This window comes from Nuphar pumila, chromosome 6 (genome assembly GCF_984573655.1).
Source record: "Nuphar pumila chromosome 6, dmNupPumi1.hap1.1, whole genome shotgun sequence".
NCBI classification, from domain to species: domain Eukaryota; kingdom Viridiplantae; phylum Streptophyta; class Magnoliopsida; order Nymphaeales; family Nymphaeaceae; genus Nuphar; species Nuphar pumila.
The window spans coordinates 26,644,849-26,659,459 of NC_143254.1; the positions used below are offsets into that span (position 1 = coordinate 26,644,849).

At 35.8% G+C, this 14,611-nt stretch overlaps 1 pseudogene; it reads left to right on the forward strand.

Moving 5' to 3' along the window:
* LOC149834448 (subtilisin-like protease SBT2.2 pseudogene) lies at positions 1 to 4,842 on the forward strand (annotated as a pseudogene).
* Positions 4,843 to 14,611: the final 9,769 nt, after the last annotated feature.

Sequence of the window (14,611 nt, forward strand, 5' to 3'; positions counted from 1 at the left end):
ATGGTTTTACCCCCACATCTGTCACCATTTCCACATGTTCAGGAATGGAATCAGAAGTTGAAGGTATATCTAAAGAAGAAAGATACTGAGGTACACTAACTTTCATGGGAAATACATTCTCAAAGAATGTAGCTTCTTGAAGCTCAACAATAGAGTTTACATCTATGTCAGATATCTCAGACTTAATTACTAAGAACTTGTAGGCATAACTGTTCTCTACATAACCCAAAAAGACAACATCTACCGTTTTAGGACCCAGTTTCTTCCTGTTGTGCTCTGAGACAAGTTCCTTTGCAAGGCACCCCTACACTTTAAGGTATTTCAAGCTAGATTTCCTATTTCTCCAGAGTTCAAAAGGACTACTATCCTTATGCTTCTGAGGAACTCTATTAAGAATATGGCAAGGTGTATTCAAAGCATCCCCCCACATATAAGTGGGTAATCCAGAACTCGTAAGTAGAGCATTGATCATGTCAGTTAGGGTTTTATTCTTTCTTTCTGCAATCCCATTAGATTGAGGACAATATGGAGCAGTAAACTCATGAACTATGCCAACAGATTTGCAATATTCATCGAGTTTATTAGAGGTATATTCTCCCCCTCTATCAGACTTCAATCTTTTAAGTTTTCTACCAGTTTGTGTTTCTGCTTCATTCTTAAAAATAAAAAACTTATCAAAAGCTTCATCTTTTAATTTTAGCAGATACACAACAATATTTAGTGCTATCATCTATAAAAGTGATAAAATACTTTTTATGATTTCTGGTTAACACTCCATTAAACTCACAGATATATGTGTGCACCAGATCCAATATTTCAGAATCTCTAACAATCGTATGGAATGGTTTCCTACTTTGTTTTGCTTGCACACAAATTTCACATTTCTTAGTTTTATCAATGGAATGCTCAGAAATCATTTTCAAGTTCATCATGTGTTTCACAGAATTGAAATTCACATGACCTAATCTATTATGTCATAAATCAGATGATTCTATGTTATATGCAACATTAGACAATGAATCAAAAGATACATCATTTTCTAATTTATCACTGCAAACATGTTCAACACGAAGTTTAAACAAACCATCATCTAAATACTCTTTGCCAATAAATGTTCCAGAATGTAAAATAACAACTTTATTATATTTAAAGTTAAATTCATAACCCTCTCTAACAAGACATGAACCACTTAGAATGTTCCTTCTAACTACAGGCACATGATGCACTCTGTGTAAAGACAGAACTCGTCCTGAAGGAAACTTCAGATCCACGCGTCCAATCCCTAACACCTTTGCAGCTGTTGAATTGCCCATAGTCACGGATATGCCAGCAACAGCCTGGTATGAGACAAAGACAGACTTATCAACACAAACGTGCACATTAGCCCCAGTGTCAACCAACCACTCTGTTGGCTCATAAACATGATAGATTTGTGGGCTAACCGAAACATACCCAGTACTGGTCCCAACGACCTCAGTCACCATGTTGACTTAAGGCGTTCCATATATGGTCCCATGAGCTTTGGCCTTCTTGGAAGGACATTCCTTAGCCCAGTGCCCAACCTGCCCACAGTTCCAGCACGGTTTGTTCTTTGCCTTTTTCTGGATTTTGGCCTTAGGTTTAAACGGGTTTTTCATTGCAGATTTCGGTTTTTGTCCCTTGCCCTTAAAAGATTCGGTCATTGTGTTCACTTTAGGCTGTTCAATTGGCATCACGAACTGTTTCTGGCTTCTATGCTCTTCTTTAATGACAAGGGATACCATAAGATCATCCAGTGAAATCTTCCATCTACAATGCTTGAGAGACATACCAAAGTCTACCCAAGACTTAGGAAATTTCTCCACGATGGTCATAACTTGAAATTTCTCAAGAAGTTTCATATCAGCCTCAACCAAACTATGGAGCAACAACAGAAACTTGTGTGCCTGCTCAGTGACCGACTTGCCTTCTACCATCAGATATTTCATAAACTTGGCAACATAGTACTTTTCAAGACCTTTATCTTCGGTATTGTACTTCTTGTCAAGTTGATCTCATAGGCCTTTAGTAGTGGTAGACGAGAAACAGTACACATCGAACAATGTGTTGGACAGAGCCAACAGTATGCAACCACGGCATATACTGTCCTTTTCTTTTCACTCTACAGCTACAGAGACCGCAGTAGGGTCAGTATCAGAAACCAAAGGGTAGTTGAGTTCCAGAACCGACAACAGCCCTATCGTAGTGAACCAGATTTTCATGCGTTGCTGCCAACGCTTGAAATTCTGACCGACAAACTTTTCCGGCATCCCGGACATGTCCACTTTTGGTACAAGAGCGGAAGAGGTCGACATGCTTAGAATATTCTCTAAGACTGTTGGATCGATTTTCGGATCACACGGTTTCACAATCATCATCATGATATAAAACATGATATAAATAAGGAAATATAACAGTGTAGACATCATGATCAACAGACGATCGAAATAATAACAAGGAGTAAACATGTCAGGTTCCACCATATACCAAAATCCAAACATATGCAAATGAACAAACATATGCATAGAACATAACATAAACAACAGAAGCATGTTAATATAATATAAATGGCTAAGGCGTACGAAAGTACTCCCCTTAGAGAAGATTCGCCCCCACATACAGTGCAAACAGGGTCTGGCATCCTTCCCTCAGGATACAATAGCCTCGACGATCTGGATCGGTGCACGCCGATGGTAGATCACCCTTCGAAAACAACCTCAGGAACTACAACTGCAGACGTGGAGCAAGAGAGAGAGAGATGATAGAGTGTCCATCCGTCCCCTTGGAACCTCTCTAACCACGTTTATATAGACGTGGAAGAGATCTGTTCGAAAGGACATGACTCGTGAAGAGTTACCTATTTTGAATAAATATGACCCTTGCAAAGAGTTATCAGTTTTGAACAAATGTGACTCTGCTAAGGGTCACCAGTTCCAAAAGACATTCTTTATATAATCCAAAGAAAAACAGAAAATCGGGGCAAAAAGATACATTGGTCTTAATTGGATATGGCCCTAAAGGGCCAATTACTCGAGCCCGGCCCAACACGGCGGGCGGGCTCATGCGCACATGCATGTGTGTGTGGTAGTCATCCAACCCTCTTGTTCTCATGAACAAGTGTAAGACTTTACATGTGGATTATAAATCCCACAACAAACTCAAACACGATCAATGTGGGACTATTTCACACCATCAAAGCCAAACTTTTTCCAAAAAGGAAAAACACCCCACGTTTCTTTTTGGAATTTCCTCTCCCCTCCCTTCTTGCACCTAACAACTAAGTCCATCCCGGAAGCGGCCTAATGATGCCCGACACACCCCATCCCCGGCCATAACAGGGAAAAACACAATCATCCTAGTGACTGTCAAGAAAACATAGAATATGTTATTATATGATAACATAATCTTAATATGAACATGTAAACTTATGAATTTACCCTAATAATATGAAGACATCACCTTACCAACTAAGCCAGCCATAATTGAAACTAGTCTATGTCATGTGCTGTGACTAATCAAAATCGGTGGGTGGGTTGCTAGGCCATATCAGTTGTAGGGTTCATCACTTTATATTTGCTGGGGTTAATTGCTGATGTTAGCACATTATACAAAAAAATTGCAAGGGTGATGTATTATTTTATTGCATTCGTTCATGCTTGCCAACAATGGCTGGAACAGAGTTTGTCTGAAGTCAATCTAGACCCTGGCCTTGGCGGCTGTGTTTTCAGATATGTATCTGTGCACTGTGAGATAGATGCATCTTGCACTTTTTTCTATCAATTCACATGTTTTGAAATGTCATATTATGTTAATTTACCAACCAGAGTGATAATATATTTATGTTTGTAGGCAGCTCAAGATGGAGTGGATATTATAAGCTTATCAATCACTTCAAACAGACGCCCTCCAGGAATTGCAACTTTTTTCAATCCAATAGACATGGCACTTCTCTCAGCTGTAAAGGCTCGCATTTTTGTCATCCTGGCGGCTGGAAATACTGGACCTTCATTCAAGAGTATTTCTTCCTTCAGTCCGTGGATCTTCACAGTAGGTGCTGCAGCTCATGATAGAACTTATTCAAATTCAATTGTACTTGGCAATAATGTGACTATCCCGGGAGTTGGTCTTGAACGTAAGTTGGACATGTAATTACCATCTAGTGTCGTGAGGCTTGTTTTCTTTTTCTTGTTTCTGCTCCAATATTTTGACCAAACACAATGATGAATTGGATCTGCATTGAGATTGCATGATTAACATTTCGTGGCATGAAACTTTGATCCTTCACAATATGGATGCATTTTCTTCTGGCTTCAGCTTATTTCTAAGAATCAATGGGTCCATTTTGCTGACATTATGCATCAAAACACTAACGTCTGTATCTCGTCTGCAGCTGAAACATGCAAAGATGTAATGTACACTCTGGTCTTTGCAATTCATGCATTGAATGAGACTGTAGATTCAACGGATTTGTATTTGGGTGAATGCGAAGATCCCAGTCAACTGAAGCAGGAGTTGGTTAAAGGAAACATCTTGATATGCAGTTACTCTGTTCGCTTCGTGATAGGATTCTCCTCCATCAAACAGGCGCTTGATACAGCCAAGAATCTCAGTGCAGCAGGAGTGGTATTCTTATTAGATCCTTTTGTTACTGGGTTTCAGTTAAACCCAATGTCGATGAAAATGTCAGGCTTGATAATTCGAAGGTCTCTCTCTCATGCAAAACACAAGCATTATCAGGGTAATGCTGCATCATGCAAGATTTGGACGGTCTTGCATGATGCAGAATTATCAGGACCAGAAGTTGTTGGAATGACTTATTTGTGACCTGTATTGTGTGACTTTTCAATATCATGAATTGTTCTGTGATCATTGCACTTTTGCAAAAGGTGAAAGGTCTACATGTTGTGCTCTTCCTCATTCCATGTATCTACCTGTTATTCTAAGGGTATTGTGATGTAAAAATTTATGTATTTGAAATTATAATCATTTCTGTTGGACGTGTCTCCTGGTTCAGCTCTTTTAACTTTATACTACATAACTGACTCTAACTGCTTGATCCAACTTGTTTAAAATAATTAGTTTTGTTGGATATGTTTTTTTTTTCATGTCACCGGTGATCGAGAACTTTACTATAGGATGACAATTAGGCCCGCTTTACTATATGGTACGGAATGTTGGGTGGCTAAGAGACATCATATTCAAAAAATGAGTGTAGCTGATGCGTATGCTCAGATGGATGTGTGAAAATACAATAAAAGATAAGATTCGAAACGAGGAGATACGTAAGAAGGTAGGTGTCACATCCATTGAAAATAAGATGAGAGAGAATCTTTTATGGTGGTTTGGAGATATTCGACGAAAGTCTAATGATGCTCCAGTTAGAAGGATGGAGAAATGAAAAAATATATTAGTTAAAAGAGGTAGGGGTATGCCTAAGAAGACTTGGATGGAGATGATAGAAAAGGATATGAATGCTTTAAACCTCACCGAGGACATGGCATTGGATAGAAATGATTGGAGGAGAAGGATTCATGTGGAAGACCCAGAATGATTTTCTTTTGTGGTTCATATCGCCGACCCCAATTGTTTTGGGATGAAGGCATAGTTGTTGTTGTCACCAGTGATTGAGAACTTTGAACCACGAAGTAGAGTGGCAGAAATATTTATTCATTGTCATTTTGCATATATTAAACTATTCTTGGGCTTGACATATTAGCTAAAATTTCATGTTTCTGCTATCTCAAGCAACTGTTTATACGCAGATTCTTCTCCAATATTACAATGATTCGTTGGTGAGAAATACTTGTCAAACACAATTGTCTAGTTTGGAAACATTGCTAGAATTTCAGGATTGAAACCTTCATACAATAATTCCGCACCAAAAGTATTGTTTTATTCTTTAAGAAGACCAGATCCAGAAAATGCATTTCTTGATGATGCAGATTTTATGAAACCCAACTCAATAGCTCCCGGTAACCTTATCTGGGGTGCATGGAGTTTTGGAGGAACTGACTCAGTAGAATTTGAAGGTACCATCCATGTTTTCTTAGCCACAAGAACTTGTAAATTTAGTTGGTTTGTCTAACTTCATTCAAACATTTTGTTACATCAATGATATCGGGCACAAGCATGGCTACACCCCACATTGCAGGACTTGCTGCTCTGATCAGGCAGAAGTTCCCTAGTTTTAGTCCTTCAGCCATAGCATCTGCACTCTCTACTGCCTCATCCTTCTATGACAAGCAAGGAGGTCCAATACTGGCGCAACATGTTAGGAAAAAATTGTGTGGATCACACATTATAGACGGTCACAGGGCTCAATTTATATGATCTAATCTGATTGAGTTATGTGATATCTCATATGGTATGGTACATTATGTGAAGAGACATATTATCTCTACAATTCTATAGTAGGCTGAATTGAAGACATACTCCTAATTAAAAACAAATTAAGTTATAGTCCCCAAACCTTATATAATGGCCCTCTCTTTGAGGCTCCCAATAACCATCAAGATAAATCTATTTTTCTCATAAGGTTTAGAAAAATGAATAAGGCCACATATACAGGTTCTAGAAGATCATACCCATCAACGATCTATCGAAGCGCTTATGGATTCAGGTACACTTTCACATCAAGATTTAGTTTCTGTTTTGATTTCAACGGTTTAGCAAGAATATGTTTGACGGTCCTTTTAGTTTTCGGTAGATTTAAAATTCCAACAATTGGTATCAAAGCTGGTGTTTCTGTTGAATCGTTAAAAATACGATTTTATTGCCTAAATTGTTATTTTTTGTTGTTGACGCCGATCTAACTTGATCGGTGGCTAGACGGGGGTGGAGGAGGGCCGATTGACCCTCCTCAGCCATTCAGTTATACCCGGATGGGTGAGAGGGCCATTTGACCTTCTCCCTTTGCGTCATCAGACAATATGGTTGGGAGCGCCATTCGGCCTCTTCCCACTTTTGTTTGTCGGATACTACAAGAGGGAGGATCAATTGGCCCTCCCCCTTTTCTTTTGACAGAAGGGGTGGGGGGGGGGGGGTGGGGGGGGGGTCTACCTCCCATTCAGTTGGATGGACTACCCTGATTGCCGAATGGAAAAGGGTTTCATCCCTTTTCTGGTCATCGACAAAAGGAGGGGGCAGTGTCACTCGTGCAGAAACTCAGACGCCGGACGACGGGTTGCCATCGTTCAATTTCTGAGGACGTCGGCAAAAGAAGGTTCATTGTTTTCTTTTGACAGCCAGACAAGAGGGTCGATCGGCCCTCCCACCGATGTTCTCCCTATTTATCGGACGTCAGGAGGGCCCTCCTTCTTCACGTCGTCGGACGACTAGCGACAAAGGATCCTTCTTTCTCTGCTCGTTGAACGGATACTCTACCGACTTGTCAATTTTTTGTTTTGGGTTTGATGATTATTCAGAATGATTTTTGGCCATCGTTGTCAGGACCAACGGTGATTGTCCTTCAATTCGGGCTTCCATCAGCGGCAGAAGATGTCAGGCTTAGCCGTCGATCGACGAGAATCAGGATTGTCGTCAAGTTTTGGCCTCTATAAAAAAACAAAAATCGTTGAGTCGGTTCTTGTATCTGCTGACCCAGATCGGTTTTCTAAAATGGTACATTGGTTCAATGGGTCGATCCGGTCCTCAGCATCCTCAAAGAAATAAGTGTTTTTCATTTAAAAAAAGGATTTATTCACAGGGTCATAAAACTTAGAGCCCTTGGATCTTTCAGAATACCCAACAAAATAGCAGCTAACCGTCCTTTAATCTAGTTTTTTTTATATGGTCGGTCGGGCTTAGCTTCAACTGGACATCCCTAAATATGAAAATGCTTTATACTAGGCTTTTTGCCTGTCCATATTTCATATGGGGTCTTGATTACTATTTTAGATGGTACTATGTTTAAAGCATAAGCTGCAGTCTTTAATATTTCTCTCTAGAGGAACACTGGTAAGTTAGAATGAGAAATCATACTCCTTACTATATCATTTAAGGTCTTGTTTCATCTCTCAGCAATACCATGCATACTAGAAGTGTCTGGCATGGTATACTGAGAACGATCTTACATTCTTGTAGGAATTTGGCCAAAAATCTTGGACCTTATTCACCTGATCCATCATATATACCATACTACTCACCACCACGGTCAGATCTGATGACCTTAATTCTTTTGCCAAGTTGGTTTTCAACTTTAACCTTAAATTATTTGAACACATTCAAAGACTGTGACTTTGTATGAATTAAATATAAGTACCCATATTGAGAATAGTCATCTATGAACGTAATAAAATATTATTGACCATTCAAAGAAGTCGTAGAGAATAGATCACAAATATTTGTATGAATTAGTTCTAGGATGTATGTTCTTCTTTCGACACCTAATTTCCTTATGTTTGTTTAGTTTTCTTGAAAGTGTTGTAGGATCGAGACAACGAGTACTAGAGGGGGGGGGTTGAATAGTGTTTTTAAATAATGTCTTTGAAATTTTTAAGGATTTTAAAATTCACGCAGCAATCACACAAAGAACACAAGATTTTATCCTGGTTCGATCTTCCTGACCTACATCCAGTCCTCAAGCAAAACCCGCTTGAGATTTCCATTATCAATCTCATGTCACCACAAGAACATACATACCAAATCTAGTCTCACTTTCAGTAACAACCCTACTGAAAGCAAACACCTCCTTTAAACCAAGGAGATCTTTTTTCTTTTACAGAGAAAAAGAAATAAACAACTTACAATCAACCTACGAGCCATTCTTATAAATGCAGATAAAATGCAATTGGCTTATGAGGTTGTTGAAATACTCAACTCATGAATTCACTATCTCTCAAAATAATTTGAGTGAAAAACTGAAGTGAAAATATCAAGTGAGTGAGAAAATGAATACTTGAATGAATAGGAGTGAAAAGGAAAGAATTCGATCTTTATAATTCAATGAGATTTCTTATTTTTGAGTGTAGAATTCACTCTTATTTATAATTGAAAGATTTTATACGTTAGTAGTATGAAAGGGTGTCAAAACAGACACTTTTGAATGGTTAATTCGTTTGAAAAATGAAAAGACACACCTTTTAAAAGTTACAGAAAAATAGTTATATTAGTCGACTAAAACAGTAGTTAGTCGACTGAAATCAAATATTAGCAGACTGACAGTTATCGTCAGTCGACTACTGTGCTTAACAGAACCGTTTTAAAATCTAGAGTTTGAAACTTAGTCGACTAAAGAAAAGTTAGTCGACTGATGAAATCATCGGTAGACTGAAAAACCTTTTAGTCAATTCCTGCTAAATTTTTCTGAAAACAAACATTATGTCAGGTCGACTAAGATAACCTTCAGCCGACTCATGTTAAATTTTCTAAAAATCAAACATTATGTCTGATCGACTAAGAGTCGATTAGTCGACTAATCAAAAAGTTGACATTTTTGCTTTGAAAAATTGGCGCAAAAAAAGTTGGTCAACTGGTGAGTCTGTTGGTTGACTAATAAACATGAAAAATTAAGTAAAGAGTTTTCTAAAATGATTTTCATGAAGGGTTCTTTTAGAAAAGTTTTTCTAAATAATATTTAGATGAAATGCAATTTAAATATGCACTCTAAGTAAGGCTCTTACAAGAATCTAAGACATTTAATGAAATTTACATTTGCACATTTATCTTCAAAGATTCTTCATTGAATTCTTCAATTCTTGTCATCTTTCTTCATTGCCTTAGCTGAAATACAGTTGAATCACTTGTTCATCATCAAAATCTAGTTCTAGAAATATCATATACGACTTCGTTGTCGTAACAATCTCCCCCTTTTTTATGATGATAAACTAGTTAAAGATAGAGCATTTAGATGCATAGATGAAGATTTTACTCGTCCTATCAATATGCTGCAAAACATAAGAAGTTAGCACAATCAAATTGTTTTGCATTTCCATCATTACTTCATGCATTTAAATTTATAAATCTAAAAATAAGCAAATGCCTAGCTCTCTTCTAATTCTCATAAAATCTTCATTTTTAAGTGGTTTAGTGAAGATATTGGCATGTTGTGCATTAGTGGGTATAAAATTTAACGAAATATTTTCTTTTAACACATGATCTCGTAAGAAACGACGTCTCACTTCAATATGCTTAGTTCTTGAGTGCTGAACAAGATTTTTCGAAAGATTTATAGCACTAGTATTATCACAATAAATAATTGTTGTAGAGTAATTCAAACCAAAATCTTTTAAGATTTGTTTCATCCATTGAACTTGTGAACACGCTAAACTAGCAACTATATATTCTGCTTCAGTTGTCGAGAGTGACACTGAATTTTTCTTTATTTCGAATGACTTCACCATTTTTATGCAACTTATTTCGAAAAACCCATCTTGTTCTAATTACTGGATGATCCTTTAGTCTATCAACTAGATCTCATACATCATTCTTAGCAAATTGGTTAAGTTTTTCAGACATGGTCAAAAGCCAAAATTCATCATCACAAGCCTCATTGATATTCTTTGGTTCTATTTTTTATATGAAAGCAATATTTGCAATATATTTTTTCAATTGTCTTCTAGTTTGGACACCACTTTTTATTTCTTTAATAATCTGCTCATGTGGATGATTGAGAACTTCTTTTCAAACCAGTGGAAGAGGAATATTTTCCTGAGAAGTGCTCTCTATCAAAGGTTCTCCTTTAAGTATGACTTCTTCTCCTTTGCTTAGAGGTATAATCTGCTCACTATTCTCATCAAATGTAACATATAAAGATTCTTCAATGCAAGATGTTCTTTTATTAAAAACATGATAAGCTTTACTTCTAGAAGAATATCCAAGAAATATTGCTTCGTCTGATTTTGAATCAAACTTATCAAGATTATTTTTGGTATTTAACAAGAAGCATTTAGTACCAAAAATTTTGAAATATGAGATCTTTGGTATACAATCATAATACAATTCAAAACATATTATATGTAAAAATGGTCAAATAAGAACACAGTTTAAAACATAACATGTATTTATTGCTTCAGCCCAAAACTATTTTGGTAAATTTTTATTTGAAGCATGGTTCTAGCACATTCTTGTACAATTCTATTCTTTCTTTTAATATCTCCATTTTGCGGAGCCGCTTTAGGAAAAGCAAAGTTGTGAGATATACTATGTAAATCATAAAACTTTAGAAAAGATTCATTTTCAAATTCACCACCATGATCACTACGAATGGTAATAATAGATATAGATTTTTCATTTGCAATTCTTCTACAAAGTTTAGAAAATTCAGAAAAAGCATCATTTTTGTTTTTTAGAAAAATCACCCAAGTAAATCGTGAATAATTATCTACTATAACAAAAGCATATTTACTATCATTCAAACTTTGAATTCTAGATGGTCCAAATAGATCTAAATGTAAAAGTTTAAGAGGAAGCATTGTTGAAATTATATCTTTTGCTTTGAAATAACTCTTGATTTGTTTACCCATTTGGCAAGCATCACATAAGTGATCCTTCTTATATGGTATTCTAGATAGGCCTCTAACAAGATTATTCTTGGATAACTTAGAAATTAATTTGAAGTTAACATGTCCAAGTTGCTTGTACCATAACCAATGAATTTTATTTGAAGCGATAAGACATTTTTCATTAAAAGTGAGTAACTCATCTAGATAAAGTTCATATACATTATTTCTTCTTTTACCTTTAAAAATGATCTTTTTAGAACAAAAATCAGAAATTAAGCATAAATCATGTTCAAAAGGAATGAGAAAACCTTTATCACATAATCGACTACTGGATAATAAATTATGCATTAAACCATCTACTAAAAGAACATTTTCTATCAAGGAAAATTTTGGATTACCAATGTTACCAATACCGATTAATGTTCCTTTTTATAGTCACCAAAGGTGACAATTCCTCAATCCTTTGGAGGGTGGAAAATAACTCCGGCCTTCCAGTCATATGTTTGGAACAACCGTTGTCCAAGATCCATTTGCTCCTTATTTTGTGTGCCTACAACAATATTGGAAGACAAAGCATTTGACTCCTTTTTATTTGCTGGTCTATGAGCGTTAGTCTTAGGAACCCATATCTATTTGGATTTTGGTTTCCTTTGAGAATAAATATTCTTTTCATAAAAAGATTTAGCATATCTAGAATAATCATGTCTAGGCTTATAAGCTTTATAAGTACTATGATTAGATGCATTTCTATTATGACTAGAAAATTGAGTTTTTTAAACCAATGATTGAGAATTTTGACTTTGATTCTTTACCACATAATTTGGTCTATTTTGAGTATCAAAGAAACTATATCCCAATCCGGTTTTATTTACTGAGCATCTTTGAGAATTAATAAGTCTTTCTAGATTTTCTTGGCCATTAGTGAACTTAGTCACTATAGAAAGAAGATAATTTTATTTTTTTTCAGACTTGATATTTCTTCTTATAAGACATTGGTTCTAATTCTAATTTCTTTTATCTCAGATGCTTGACAGGAGTTTTTCTTCTTGAGATCTTCTATCTCTTAAAGTAACACTTTGTTTTTAGACTCAAGAGTTAAATTTTCAGTTTTTAACTCTTTGTTTTTAGAACTTAGACTCTTAAATCTAGTATATAAATCATTAAAAGATTCTAATAAGTCATCATAATCAAATTGACTTACCGAGTTTTCTTGTGCTACAAAGCACATGTTGGTGACTTGTTCATTTGATTTTTCATCGAAGGAGGAATCACTTTCATTCCAACTTGCTTGAAACACCTTTTTCTTCTTGAATTGGTCTTGATGTTGAGAATATGACAATCTTTCTTGATGTGTCGTGCCTTTTTGCAATTAAAGCACTTGACTTCATTAGGATTGGAAGAATCAGTTTTCTTTACCTTCCTTTGAAATATTCCCTTTTTGATGAATCTTTTGAATTGCCTAGTGATGAAGGCAATATCTTCATCTTCTTTTGAATCTTCAAAGTCAGAAGTGACCTTGAAAGCAAGAGATTTTTTCTTGGGTTCTTCTTCTTGTCTATCATGAAGTTGGACTTCATATGTCATTAAGTTGCCAACCAAATCTTCAAGAGAAAGGGTGTTTAAATAATTTGCTTCTTCTATTAATGTGGTTTTTCTCGCCCATTCAGGAGTTAAACACCTTAGGATTTTTCTAACTAAATCCACTTCGAATATTTTTTTTAAGGGATTTTAGAGTATTAGTAATATCGGTCATTATTTTTACCATGTTTGATATAGACTCATTTTGCTTTATTTTAAACAATTCAATTTTATGAACTAAAGAAGCAATCTTAGATTCCTTTACCTTTGACGTACCTTTATGAGTAACAAGAAGAATATGCCAAATTTCATTTGCTGTAAAATATTGAGAGATGTGATTGAACTCTACCTTGTCAATGGCACAATATAGCGCATTCATAGCTTTGGCGTTGAGTGAATCAATTTTCTTTGCTTCATCGGTTCATAGGCTAAAATCAGTTGATGGTGTTTGGTACTTTTCTGAAACAACTCTCCAAATTTTGAGATCCATAGATTGTAAGAATATTGTCATTCTTACTTTCCAATAGGCATAATTTATTTCGTCAAAGAGAGGAGGATGAACTAAGGAGCATCTTTTTTTGTGCTGAAAAGACGATGTTGTTGCTATGCTAGATGATGGAAAAATCACGATATAACAAACATGCTCTGATACCAAATAAAAGTGATGTAGGATCAATGCAACAAGCACTAAGGGAGGGTGAATAGTGCTTTTAAATAACGTCTTCGAAATTTTGAAGGATTTTGAAATTCACACAACAATCACACAAAAAACACAAGATTTTATCTTGGTTGGTCTTTCTAACCTACATCCAGTCCCCAAGCAAAACTCGCTTGAGATTTTCATTATCAACCTTGTGTCACCACAAGAACATACAAACCAAATCCGGTCTCACTTTCAGTAACAACCCTACTGAAAGCAAACACCTCCTTTAAACCAAGGAGATCATTTTTCTTTTACAGAAAAAAAGAAATAAACAAATTACAATCAACCTATGAGTCTTTCTTATAAATGCAGATGAAATGCAATTGGCTTCTGAGGTTGTTGAAATACTCAACTCACGAATTCACTATCTCTCAAAAGAATTTGAGTGAAAAACTGGAGTGAAAATATCAAGTGAGTGAGAAAACAAATACTTGAATGCATAGAAGTGAAAAGCAAAGAATTTGATCTTTGTAATTCAATGAGATTTCTTGTTTTTTAGTGTAGAATTCACTCTTATTTATAGTTGAAAGATTTCATACGTTGGTAGTATGAAAGGGTGTCAAAACAGTCACTTTTGAACGGTCAATTCGTTTGAAAAATGAAAAGATACACCTTTTAAAAATTAAAGGAAAATGACTATATTAGTCGACTGGAACAATAGTTAGTCGACTAAAATCAAATATTAGCAGACTGACAGTTATCGTCGATTGACTATTGTGTTTAATAGAACTATTTTTAAATCTAGAGTTTGAAACTTAGTCGACTAAAGAAAAGTTAGTCGACTGATGAAATCATCAGTAGACTGAAAAACCTTTCAGTCGACTCCTGCTAAATTTTTCTAAAAACAAACATTTTATCTGGTCGACTAAGA